General features: G+C 46.1%; 6 non-coding genes across 6 annotated transcripts; all 6 read right to left on the reverse strand.

Moving 5' to 3' along the window:
- Positions 1 to 369: 369 nt before the first annotated feature.
- LOC130325420 (U2 spliceosomal RNA) lies at positions 370 to 560 on the reverse strand. The gene has a single exon (XR_008870244.1). It is a non-coding gene; the product is annotated as a U2 spliceosomal RNA (small nuclear RNA).
- Positions 561 to 2,645: 2,085 nt separating this feature from the next.
- On the reverse strand, positions 2,646 to 2,836 carry LOC130325422 (U2 spliceosomal RNA). The gene has a single exon (XR_008870246.1). It is a non-coding gene; the product is annotated as a U2 spliceosomal RNA (small nuclear RNA).
- A 2,081-nt stretch (positions 2,837 to 4,917) lies between these two features.
- LOC130325423 (U2 spliceosomal RNA) lies at positions 4,918 to 5,108 on the reverse strand. The gene has a single exon (XR_008870247.1). It is a non-coding gene; the product is annotated as a U2 spliceosomal RNA (small nuclear RNA).
- A 2,089-nt stretch (positions 5,109 to 7,197) lies between these two features.
- On the reverse strand, positions 7,198 to 7,388 carry LOC130325424 (U2 spliceosomal RNA). Its single transcript, XR_008870248.1, has one exon. It is a non-coding gene; the product is annotated as a U2 spliceosomal RNA (small nuclear RNA).
- Positions 7,389 to 9,480: 2,092 nt separating this feature from the next.
- Positions 9,481 to 9,671, reverse strand: LOC130325426 (U2 spliceosomal RNA). Its single transcript, XR_008870249.1, has one exon. It is a non-coding gene; the product is annotated as a U2 spliceosomal RNA (small nuclear RNA).
- A 2,092-nt stretch (positions 9,672 to 11,763) lies between these two features.
- LOC130325427 (U2 spliceosomal RNA) lies at positions 11,764 to 11,954 on the reverse strand. The gene has a single exon (XR_008870250.1). It is a non-coding gene; the product is annotated as a U2 spliceosomal RNA (small nuclear RNA).
- Positions 11,955 to 13,497: the final 1,543 nt, after the last annotated feature.

Here is a 13,497-nt window from a genome sequence, read left to right on the forward strand (position 1 = left end):
ATTGGGGAAGGGATGAGATTTTATATTTCTTCATAAGCATTAATCTTATTTTGTCAATTAGGAACATTCAGCACCCACCCGCTATCAAGGCAGCTGCCTATCATGTCATGCCCTACCTGCACAGGTGTGCTGGCTACTCAAATGATCCAATTAAGGAGGCCATTTAGTCAGCAGCAGCAGAAGTCCTGTGCCTGGACGCTCCAACAGCGGCCAGACACAAGCAGAAGCAGAAGCAGCAGAAGCAGCAGCAGCAGCACCACCTTTTGTTTTTTGGCTGCAGCAGCAGCAAGGCCCACAGGGCTGGCTAGCTGGCTAGCCAGCAAGCAGGTAGCAATGAAAGTAGGAATCTTTCTTTTTAACCCTGTAAGGGGGTGGTGCACTGTACCCGAAGATACTGCCATATCGGGTCAATGCATAGGGCGACGGAAGCAAGCTTCGAAATCGGCCCCCGTTCTCAAAAATCCATTTAATATATGGTCCCCAGATAGGGGACGTATCAGATATTAAACTGATAAGAACAGATACTACACTTGATCTTAGCCAAAAGGCCGAGAAGCGATAACCGTGAAAGGGGCGGGCCCAACAAGGTGCCCTTCATGGGCACTATCACTGCTTGCTGTCAGGGAGGCTGCCAGACAATTTTCCATGCACACTCTGGGCTGGGGGGCAGTCAACCACCAGTACACACAGCAGAACCTAAACCCATACCATTATTGCTAAGCAGCAAGACAGGGGCCCATTGCACTCCCACGGGGCCTTTTTAAATGCAATCCATAACCCGGATTTGCCAGGAACCCTTCTTACTCCTCCTACTTGCATGTGACACTGGGCTTAGGATCTGCATAGGAAACACACACACAAGCACACACCTACCTTTGTTGCCTGCAGATGCCTCCTTGGCTGTCCCCAAACGGTATCAAACCAACACCCACGGGAAGCTGTAAGCATAGAGGACATGCCTGCACCCCATTGGACTTACCTGTGTGGGTTAAACCCGGGTTATTTGACAACCTATGGCGGTGATGGTTCTGCTCAGGCAGAGCAGTGCTGATGCTCCTCATAAAGCTGTCGCTGCTGTGAAGGTTCTAGGTGACATCACAAATCCCTATGGTTACATACACAACAAAGCTGGGTTGTTGTTGTTTACACTCTGCAAGGCCTGTGGAAGTGAGTGACATCATAGCACTGTAGTTCTGAGGGTTCTAGATGGATGCAACAATCTCCTGTTGCTTCTATGAAGGCCATAATAGACGACATCACCAAACAGCTCCATAGTCACATACACAGCAAAGGAGAGATGTTGTTTACACCTAGTGATGTCAGTGGTATTGAGTGACATCACAGCACAGTGCTAAGGCTCCTGGGCCTGGACACAGCAGCGGCTGCAATATCTCAACGGAGAATACATTTATATATATGTGTGTGTGTGCGCGTATATATATATATATATATATATATATATATATATATATATATTTCTCCGCCGAAATCACTTTTAAACCCATTTCCACCTTTTTTTCCCTTCTCTTCCTCTTACTTTTTTTTCACGTTTTTTTACGTTTTTCTCCTTTTCGCCTCTTTTCTGGGCGTATTATTCTTCTTTTTCTTCTTTTTTTTCGTCTAATGCATACCCCATCAGTGCAGCAATGCTTATTCAATACCGCCAGCAGATGGAGACACTGGGGGATAATTTTCTAAGGATTTATACAGATTTTTCCTGTCTGAATTTGTCGCACAGAAAGTTGCAGGCCAAATATGTGTGACATTTCTGCGACTTTAGCTTCTAGAGCATTTTTACAACATTATACATAGGTGCTGAATACATAAAAAGCGACTGTTCAGCGACAGACAAGTCGCATCGGCTGAAAGTAGGCCAGAATGTCAGTCCATGTTGGAGCAGGTTTAGATACAGTCTAAAGTATAGATCTCAAAGTCTGTGCACAGAATTTAGCAAGGGCCTCGCACCTTCTGATGCATCAGGTAGGTGCACAATAGCATAGCCTAACCCTCTGTACTTTGGTCTATATTGATGCGGGACATAGACAGCCAGCTGATGACCAATCCATTAGTGCAATGGATGGCTGGAAGCATTTGTCTTTGCCTTTGCAATACCACAGAAGCAATGCATGGTCAATGTACAGCAATGACACACCTGTGTGAACAGCCAGGAGACCCCCCCCCCCCCCCCATGTTATGTTACATAGTTACATAGTTAGTACGGTCGAAAAAAGACATATGTCCATCAAGTTCAACCAGGGAATTAAGGGGTAGGGGTGTGGCGCGATATTGGGGAAGGGATGAGATTTTATATTTCTTCATAAGCATTAATCTTATTTTGTCAATTAGGAACATTCAGCACCCACCCGCTATCAAGGCAGCTGCCTATCATGTCATGCCCTACCTGCACAGGTGTGCTGGCTACTCAAATGATCCAATTAAGGAGGCCATTTAGTCAGCAGCAGCAGAAGTCCTGTGCCTGGACGCTCCAACAGCGGCCAGACACAAGCAGAAGCAGCAGAAGCAGCAGCAGCACCACCTTTTGTTTTTTGGCTGCAGCAGCAGCAAGGCCCACAGGGCTGGCTAGCTGGCTAGCCAGCAAGCAGGTAGCAATGAAAGTAGGAATCTTTCTTTTTAACCCTGTAAGGGGGTGGTGCACTGTACCCGAAGATACTGCCATATCGGGTCAATGCATAGGGCGACGGAAGCAAGCTTCGAAATCGGCCCCCGTTCTCAAAAATCCATTTAATATATGGTCCCCAGATAGGGGACGTATCAGATATTAAACTGATAAGAACAGATACTACACTTGATCTTAGCCAAAAGGCCGAGAAGCGATAACCGTGAAAGGGGCGGGCCCAACAAGGTGCCCTTCATGGGCACTATCACTGCTTGCTGTCAGGGAGGCTGCCAGACAATTTTCCATGCACACTCTGGGCTGGGGGGCAGTCAACCACCAGTACACACAGCAGAACCTAAACCCATACCATTATTGCTAAGCAGCAAGACAGGGGCCCATTGCACTCCCACGGGGCCTTTTTAAATGCAATCCATAACCCGGATTTGCCAGGAACCCTTCTTACTCCTCCTACTTGCATGTGACACTGGGCTTAGGATCTGCATAGGAAACACACACACAAGCACACACCTACCTTTGTTGCCTGCAGATGCCTCCTTGGCTGTCCCCAAACGGTATCAAACCAACACCCACGGGAAGCTGTAAGCATAGAGGACATGCCTGCACCCCATTGGACTTACCTGTGTGGGTTAAACCCGGGTTATTTGACAACCTATGGCGGTGATGGTTCTGCTCAGGCAGAGCAGTGCTGATGCTCCTCATAAAGCTGTCGCTGCTGTGAAGGTTCTAGGTGACATCACAAATCCCTATGGTTACATACACAACAAAGCTGGGTTGTTGTTGTTTACACTCTGCAAGGCCTGTGGAAGTGAGTGACATCATAGCACTGTAGTTCTGAGGGTTCTAGATGGATGCAACAATCTCCTGTTGCTTCTATGAAGGCCATAATAGACGACATCACCAAACAGCTCCATAGTCACATACACAGCAAAGGAGAGATGTTGTTTACACCTAGTGATGTCAGTGGTATTGAGTGACATCACAGCACAGTGCTAAGGCTCCTGGGCCTGGACACAGCAGCGGCTGCAATATCTCAACGGAGAATACGTTTATATATATGTGTGTGTGTGTGCGTATATATATATATATATATATATATATATATATATATTTCTCCGCCGAAATCACTTTTAAACCCATTTCCACCTTTTTTTCCCTTCTCTTCCTCTTACTTTTTTTTCACGTTTTTTTTACGTTTTTCTCCTTTTCGCCTCTTTTCTGGGCGTATTATTCTTCTTTTTCTTCTTTTTTTTCGTCTAATGCATACCCCATCAGTGCAGCAATGCTTATTCAATACCGCCAGCAGATGGAGACACTGGGGGATAATTTTCTAAGGATTTATACTGATTTTTCCTGTCTGAATTTGTCGCACAGAAAGTTGCAGGCCAAATATGTGTGACATTTCTGCGACTTTAGCTTCTAGAGCATTTTTACAACATTATACATAGGTGCTGAATACATAAAAAGCGACTGTTCAGCGACAGACAAGTCGCATCGGCTGAAAGTAGGCCAGAATGTCAGTCCATGTTGGAGCAGGTTTAGATACAGTCTAAAGTATAGATCTCAAAGTCTGTGCACAGAATTTAGCAAGGGCCTCGCACCTTCTGATGCATCAGGTAGGTGCACAATAGCATAGCCTAACCCTCTGTACTTTGGTCTATATTGATGCGGGACATAGACAGCCTGCTGATGACCAATCCATTAGTGCAATGGATGGCTGGAAGCATTTGTCTTTGCCTTTGCAATACCACAGAAGCAATGCATGGTCAATGTACAGCAATGACACACCTGTGTGAACAGCCAGGAGACCCCCCCCCCCATGTTATGTTACATAGTTACATAGTTAGTCCGGTCGAAAAAAGACATATGTCCATCAAGTTCAACCAGGGAATTAAGGGGTAGGGGTGTGGCGCGATATTGGGGAAGGGATGAGATTTTATATTTCTTCATAAGCATTAATCTTATTTTGTCAATTAGGAACATTCAGCACCCACCCGCTATCAAGGCAGCTGCCTATCATGTCATGCCCTACCTGCACAGGTGTGCTGGCTACTCAAATGATCCAATTAAGGAGGCCATTTAGTCAGCAGCAGCAGAAGTCCTGTGCCTGGACGCTCCAACAGCGGCCAGACACAAGCAGAAGCAGAAGCAGCAGAAGCAGCAGCAGCACCACCTTTTGTTTTTTGGCTGCAGCAGCAGCAAGGCCCACAGGGCTGGCTAGCTGGCTAGCCAGCAAGCAGGTAGCAATGAAAGTAGGAATCTTTCTTTTTAACCCTGTAAGGGGGTGGTGCACTGTACCCGAAGATACTGCCATATCGGGTCAATGCATAGGGCGACGGAAGCAAGCTTCGAAATCGGCCCCCGTTCTCAAAAATCCATTTAATATATGGTCCCCAGATAGGGGACGTATCAGATATTAAACTGATAAGAACAGATACTACACTTGATCTTAGCCAAAAGGCCGAGAAGCGATAACCGTGAAAGGGGCGGGCCCAACAAGGTGCCCTTCATGGGCACTATCACTGCTTGCTGTCAGGGAGGCTGCCAGACAATTTTCCATGCACACTCTGGGCTGGGGGGCAGTCAACCACCAGTACACACAGCAGAACCTAAACCCATACCATTATTGCTAAGCAGCAAGACAGGGGCCCATTGCACTCCCACGGGGCCTTTTTAAATGCAATCCATAACCCGGATTTGCCAGGAACCCTTCTTACTCCTCCTACTTGCATGTGACACTGGGCTTAGGATCTGCATAGGAAACACACACACAAGCACACACCTACCTTTGTTGCCTGCAGATGCCTCCTTGGCTGTCCCCAAACGGTATCAAACCAACACCCACGGGAAGCTGTAAGCATAGAGGACATGCCTGCACCCCATTGGACTTACCTGTGTGGGTTAAACCCGGGTTATTTGACAACCTATGGCGGTGATGGTTCTGCTCAGGCAGAGCAGTGCTGATGCTCCTCATAAAGCTGTCGCTGCTGTGAAGGTTCTAGGTGACATCACAAATCCCTATGGTTACATACACAACAAAGCTGGGTTGTTGTTGTTTACACTCTGCAAGGCCTGTGGAAGTGAGTGACATCATAGCACTGTAGTTCTGAGGGTTCTAGATGGATGCAACAATCTCCTGTTGCTTCTATGAAGGCCATAATAGACGACATCACCAAACAGCTCCATAGTCACATACACAGCAAAGGAGAGATGTTGTTTACACCTAGTGATGTCAGTGGTATTGAGTGACATCACAGCACAGTGCTAAGGCTCCTGGGCCTGGACACAGCAGCGGCTGCAATATCTCAACGGAGAATACATTTATATATATGTGTGTGTGTGCGCGTATATATATATATATATATATATATATATATATATATATATTTCTCCGCCGAAATCACTTTTAAACCCATTTCCACCTTTTTTTCCCTTCTCTTCCTCTTACTTTTTTTTCACGTTTTTTTACGTTTTTCTCCTTTTCGCCTCTTTTCTGGGCGTATTATTCTTCTTTTTCTTCTTTTTTTTCGTCTAATGCATACCCCATCAGTGCAGCAATGCTTATTCAATACCGCCAGCAGATGGAGACACTGGGGGATAATTTTCTAAGGATTTATACTGATTTTTCCTGTCTGAATTTGTCGCACAGAAAGTTGCAGGCCAAATATGTGTGACATTTCTGCGACTTTAGCTTCTAGAGCATTTTTACAACATTATACATAGGTGCTGAATACATAAAAAGCGACTGTTCAGCGACAGACAAGTCGCATCGGCTGAAAGTAGGCCAGAATGTCAGTCCATGTTGGAGCAGGTTTAGATACAGTCTAAAGTATAGATCTCAAAGTCTGTGCACAGAATTTAGCAAGGGCCTCGCACCTTCTGATGCATCAGGTAGGTGCACAATAGCATAGCCTAACCCTCTGTACTTTGGTCTATATTGATGCGGGACATAGACAGCCAGCTGATGACCAATCCATTAGTGCAATGGATGGCTGGAAGCATTTGTCTTTGCCTTTGCAATACCACAGAAGCAATGCATGGTCAATGTACAGCAATGACACACCTGTGTGAACAGCCAGGAGACCCCCCCCCCCCCATGTTATGTTACATAGTTACATAGTTAGTACGGTCGAAAAAAGACATATGTCCATCAAGTTCAACCAGGGAATTAAGGGGTAGGGGTGTGGCGCGATATTGGGGAAGGGATGAGATTTTATATTTCTTCATAAGCATTAATCTTATTTTGTCAATTAGGAACATTCAGCACCCACCCGCTATCAAGGCAGCTGCCTATCATGTCATGCCCTACCTGCACAGGTGTGCTGGCTACTCAAATGATCCAATTAAGGAGGCCATTTAGTCAGCAGCAGCAGAAGTCCTGTGCCTGGACGCTCCAACAGCGGCCAGACACAAGCAGAAGCAGCAGAAGCAGCAGAAGCAGCAGCAGCACCACCTTTTGTTTTTTGGCTGCAGCAGCAGCAAGGCCCACAGGGCTGGCTAGCTGGCTAGCCAGCAAGCAGGTAGCAATGAAAGTAGGAATCTTTCTTTTTAACCCTGTAAGGGGGTGGTGCACTGTACCCGAAGATACTGCCATATCGGGTCAATGCATAGGGCGACGGAAGCAAGCTTCGAAATCGGCCCCCGTTCTCAAAAATCCATTTAATATATGGTCCCCAGATAGGGGACGTATCAGATATTAAACTGATAAGAACAGATACTACACTTGATCTTAGCCAAAAGGCCGAGAAGCGATAACCGTGAAAGGGGCGGGCCCAACAAGGTGCCCTTCATGGGCACTATCACTGCTTGCTGTCAGGGAGGCTGCCAGACAATTTTCCATGCACACTCTGGGCTGGGGGGCAGTCAACCACCAGTACACACAGCAGAACCTAAACCCATACCATTATTGCTAAGCAGCAAGACAGGGGCCCATTGCACTCCCACGGGGCCTTTTTAAATGCAATCCATAACCCGGATTTGCCAGGAACCCTTCTTACTCCTCCTACTTGCATGTGACACTGGGCTTAGGATCTGCATAGGAAACACACACACAAGCACACACCTACCTTTGTTGCCTGCAGATGCCTCCTTGGCTGTCCCCAAACGGTATCAAACCAACACCCACGGGAAGCTGTAAGCATAGAGGACATGCCTGCACCCCATTGGACTTACCTGTGTGGGTTAAACCCGGGTTATTTGACAACCTATGGCGGTGATGGTTCTGCTCAGGCAGAGCAGTGCTGATGCTCCTCATAAAGCTGTCGCTGCTGTGAAGGTTCTAGGTGACATCACAAATCCCTATGGTTACATACACAACAAAGCTGGGTTGTTGTTGTTTACACTCTGCAAGGCCTGTGGAAGTGAGTGACATCATAGCACTGTAGTTCTGAGGGTTCTAGATGGATGCAACAATCTCCTGTTGCTTCTATGAAGGCCATAATAGACGACATCACCAAACAGCTCCATAGTCACATACACAGCAAAGGAGAGATGTTGTTTACACCTAGTGATGTCAGTGGTATTGAGTGACATCACAGCACAGTGCTAAGGCTCCTGGGCCTGGACACAGCAGCGGCTGCAATATCTCAACGGAGAATACGTTTATATATATGTGTGTGTGTGCGCGTATATATATATATATATATATATATATATATATATATATATATTTCTCCGCCGAAATCACTTTTAAACCCATTTCCACCTTTTTTTCCCTTCTCTTCCTCTTACTTTTTTTTCACGTTTTTTTACGTTTTTCTCCTTTTCGCCTCTTTTCTGGGCGTATTATTCTTCTTTTTCTTCTTTTTTTTCGTCTAATGCATACCCCATCAGTGCAGCAATGCTTATTCAATACCGCCAGCAGATGGAGACACTGGGGGATAATTTTCTAAGGATTTATACTGATTTTTCCTGTCTGAATTTGTCGCACAGAAAGTTGCAGGCCAAATATGTGTGACATTTCTGCGACTTTAGCTTCTAGAGCATTTTTACAACATTATACATAGGTGCTGAATACATAAAAAGCGACTGTTCAGCGACAGACAAGTCGCATCGGCTGAAAGTAGGCCAGAATGTCAGTCCATGTTGGAGCAGGTTTAGATACAGTCTAAAGTATAGATCTCAAAGTCTGTGCACAGAATTTAGCAAGGGCCTCGCACCTTCTGATGCATCAGGTAGGTGCACAATAGCATAGCCTAACCCTCTGTACTTTGGTCTATATTGATGCGGGACATAGACAGCCAGCTGATGACCAATCCATTAGTGCAATGGATGGCTGGAAGCATTTGTCTTTGCCTTTGCAATACCACAGAAGCAATGCATGGTCAATGTACAGCAATGACACACCTGTGTGAACAGCCAGGAGACCCCCCCCCCCCCCATGTTATGTTACATAGTTACATAGTTAGTACGGTCGAAAAAAGACATATGTCCATCAAGTTCAACCAGGGAATTAAGGGGTAGGGGTGTGGCGCGATATTGGGGAAGGGATGAGATTTTATATTTCTTCATAAGCATTAATCTTATTTTGTCAATTAGGAACATTCAGCACCCACCCGCTATCAAGGCAGCTGCCTATCATGTCATGCCCTACCTGCACAGGTGTGCTGGCTACTCAAATGATCCAATTAAGGAGGCCATTTAGTCAGCAGCAGCAGAAGTCCTGTGCCTGGACGCTCCAACAGCGGCCAGACACAAGCAGAAGCAGAAGCAGCAGAAGCAGCAGCAGCACCACCTTTTGTTTTTTGGCTGCTGCAGCAGCAGCAAGGCCCACAGGGCTGGCTAGCTGGCTAGCCAGCAAGCAGGTAGCAATGAAAGTAGGAATCTTTCTTTTTAACCCTGTAAGGGGGTGGTGCACTGTACCCGAAGATACTGCCATATCGGGTCAATGCATAGGGCGACGGAAGCAAGCTTCGAAATCGGCCCCCGTTCTCAAAAATCCATTTAATATATGGTCCCCAGATAGGGGACGTATCAGATATTAAACTGATAAGAACAGATACTACACTTGATCTTAGCCAAAAGGCCGAGAAGCGATAACCGTGAAAGGGGCGGGCCCAACAAGGTGCCCTTCATGGGCACTATCACTGCTTGCTGTCAGGGAGGCTGCCAGACAATTTTCCATGCACACTCTGGGCTGGGGGGCAGTCAACCACCAGTACACACAGCAGAACCTAAACCCATACCATTATTGCTAAGCAGCAAGACAGGGGCCCATTGCACTCCCACGGGGCCTTTTTAAATGCAATCCATAACCCGGATTTGCCAGGAACCCTTCTTACTCCTCCTACTTGCATGTGACACTGGGCTTAGGATCTGCATAGGAAACACACACACAAGCACACACCTACCTTTGTTGCCTGCAGATGCCTCCTTGGCTGTCCCCAAACGGTATCAAACCAACACCCACGGGAAGCTGTAAGCATAGAGGACATGCCTGCACCCCATTGGACTTACCTGTGTGGGTTAAACCCGGGTTATTTGACAACCTATGGCGGTGATGGTTCTGCTCAGGCAGAGCAGTGCTGATGCTCCTCATAAAGCTGTCGCTGCTGTGAAGGTTCTAGGTGACATCACAAATCCCTATGGTTACATACACAACAAAGCTGGGTTGTTGTTGTTTACACTCTGCAAGGCCTGTGGAAGTGAGTGACATCATAGCACTGTAGTTCTGAGGGTTCTAGATGGATGCAACAATCTCCTGTTGCTTCTATGAAGGCCATAATAGACGACATCACCAAACAGCTCCATAGTCACATACACAGCAAAGGAGAGATGTTGTTTACACCTAGTGATGTCAGTGGTATTGAGTGACATCACAGCACAGTGCTAAGGCTCCTGGGCCTGGACACAGCAGCGGCTGCAATATCTCAACGGAGAATACGTTTATATATATGTGTGTGTGTGCGCGTATATATATATATATATATATATATATATATATATATATATATATTTCTCCGCCGAAATCACTTTTAAACCCATTTCCACCTTTTTTTCCCTTCTCTTCCTCTTACTTTTTTTTCACTTTTTTTTACGTTTTTCTCCTTTTCGCCTCTTTTCTGGGCGTATTATTCTTCTTTTTCTTCTTTTTTTTCGTCTAATGCATACCCTATCAGTGCAGCAATGCTTATTCAATACCGCCAGCAGATGGAGACACTGGGGGATAATTTTCTAAGGATTTATACTGATTTTTCCTGTCTGAATTTGTCGCACAGAAAGTTGCAGGCCAAATATGTGTGACATTTCTGCGACTTTAGCTTCTAGAGCATTTTTACAACATTATACATAGGTGCTGAATACATAAAAAGCGACTGTTCAGCGACAGACAAGTCGCATCGGCTGAAAGTAGGCCAGAATGTCAGTCCATGTTGGAGCAGGTTTAGATACAGTCTAAAGTATAGATCTCAAAGTCTGTGCACAGAATTTAGCAAGGGCCTCGCACCTTCTGATGCATCAGGTAGGTGCACAATAGCATAGCCTAACCCTCTGTACTTTGGTCTATATTGATGCGGGACATAGACAGCCAGCTGATGACCAATCCATTAGTGCAATGGATGGCTGGAAGCATTTGTCTTTGCCTTTGCAATACCACAGAAGCAATGCATGGTCAATGTACAGCAATGACACACCTGTGTGAACAGCCAGGAGACCCCCCCCCCCCATGTTATGTTACATAGTTACATAGTTAGTACGGTCGAAAAAAGACATATGTCCATCAAGTTCAACCAGGGAATTAAGGGGTAGGGGTGTGGCGCGATATTGGGGAAGGGATGAGATTTTATATTTCTTCATAAGCATTAATCTTATTTTGTCAATTAGGAACATTCAGCACCCACCCGCTATCAAGGCAGCTGCCTATCATGTCATGCCCTACCTGCACAGGTGTGCTGGCTACTCAAATGATCCAATTAAGGAGGCCATTTAGTCAGCAGCAGCAGAAGTCCTGTGCCTGGACGCTCCAACAGCGGCCAGACACAAGCAGAAGCAGAAGCAGCAGAAGCAGCAGCAGCACCACCTTTTGTTTTTTGGCTGCTGCAGCAGCAGCAAGGCCCACAGGGCTGGCTAGCTGGCTAGCCAGCAAGCAGGTAGCAATGAAAGTAGGAATCTTTCTTTTTAACCCTGTAAGGGGGTGGTGCACTGTACCCGAAGATACTGCCATATCGGGTCAATGCATAGGGCGACGGAAGCAAGCTTCGAAATCGGCCCCCGTTCTCAAAAATCCATTTAATATATGGTCCCCAGATAGGGGACGTATCAGATATTAAACTGATAAGAACAGATACTACACTTGATCTTAGCCAAAAGGCCGAGAAGCGATAACCGTGAAAGGGGCGGGCCCAACAAGGTGCCCTTCATGGGCACTATCACTGCTTGCTGTCAGGGAGGCTGCCAGACAATTTTCCATGCACACTCTGGGCTGGGGGGCAGTCAACCACCAGTACACACAGCAGAACCTAAACCCATACCATTATTGCTAAGCAGCAAGACAGGGGCCCATTGCACTCCCACGGGGCCTTTTTAAATGCAATCCATAACCCGGATTTGCCAGGAACCCTTCTTACTCCTCCTACTTGCATGTGACACTGGGCTTAGGATCTGCATAGGAAACACACACACAAGCACACACCTACCTTTGTTGCCTGCAGATGCCTCCTTGGCTGTCCCCAAACGGTATCAAACCAACACCCACGGGAAGCTGTAAGCATAGAGGACATGCCTGCACCCCATTGGACTTACCTGTGTGGGTTAAACCCGGGTTATTTGACAACCTATGGCGGTGATGGTTCTGCTCAGGCAGAGCAGTGCTGATGCTCCTCATAAAGCTGTCGCTGCTGTGAAGGTTCTAGGTGACATCACAAATCCCTATGGTTACATACACAACAAAGCTGGGTTGTTGTTGTTTACACTCTGCAAGGCCTGTGGAAGTGAGTGACATCATAGCACTGTAGTTCTGAGGGTTCTAGATGGATGCAACAATCTCCTGTTGCTTCTATGAAGGCCATAATAGACGACATCACCAAACAGCTCCATAGTCACATACACAGCAAAGGAGAGATGTTGTTTACACCTAGTGATGTCAGTGGTATTGAGTGACATCACAGCACAGTGCTAAGGCTCCTGGGCCTGGACACAGCAGCGGCTGCAATATCTCAACGGAGAATACGTTTATATATATGTGTGTGTGTGCGCGTATATATATATATATATATATATATATATATATATATATATATTTCTCCGCCGAAATCACTTTTAAACCCATTTCCACCTTTTTTTCCCTTCTCTTCCTCTTACTTTTTTTTCACGTTTTTTTACGTTTTTCTCCTTTTCGCCTCTTTTCTGGGCGTATTATTCTTCTTTTTCTTCTTTTTTTTCGTCTAATGCATACCCCATCAGTGCAGCAATGCTTATTCAATACCGCCAGCAGATGGAGACACTGGGGGATAATTTTCTAAGGATTTATACTGATTTTTCCTGTCTGAATTTGTCGCACAGAAAGTTGCAGGCCAAATATGTGTGACATTTCTGCGACTTTAGCTTCTAGAGCATTTTTACAACATTATACATAGGTGCTGAATACATAAAAAGCGACTGTTCAGCGACAGACAAGTCGCATCGGCTGAAAGTAGGCCAGAATGTCAGTCCATGTTGGAGCAGGTTTAGATACAGTCTAAAGTATAGATCTCAAAGTCTGTGCACAGAATTTAGCAAGGGCCTCGCACCTTCTGATGCATCAGGTAGGTGCACAATAGCATAGCCTAACCCTCTGTACTTTGGTCTATATTGATGCGGGACATAGACAGCCAGCTGATGACCAATCCATTAGTGCAATGGATGGCTGGAAGCATTTGTCTTTGCCT

Source organism: Hyla sarda, unplaced genomic scaffold, assembly GCF_029499605.1.
Source record: "Hyla sarda isolate aHylSar1 unplaced genomic scaffold, aHylSar1.hap1 scaffold_272, whole genome shotgun sequence".
Lineage (NCBI taxonomy): Eukaryota > Metazoa > Chordata > Amphibia > Anura > Hylidae > Hyla > Hyla sarda.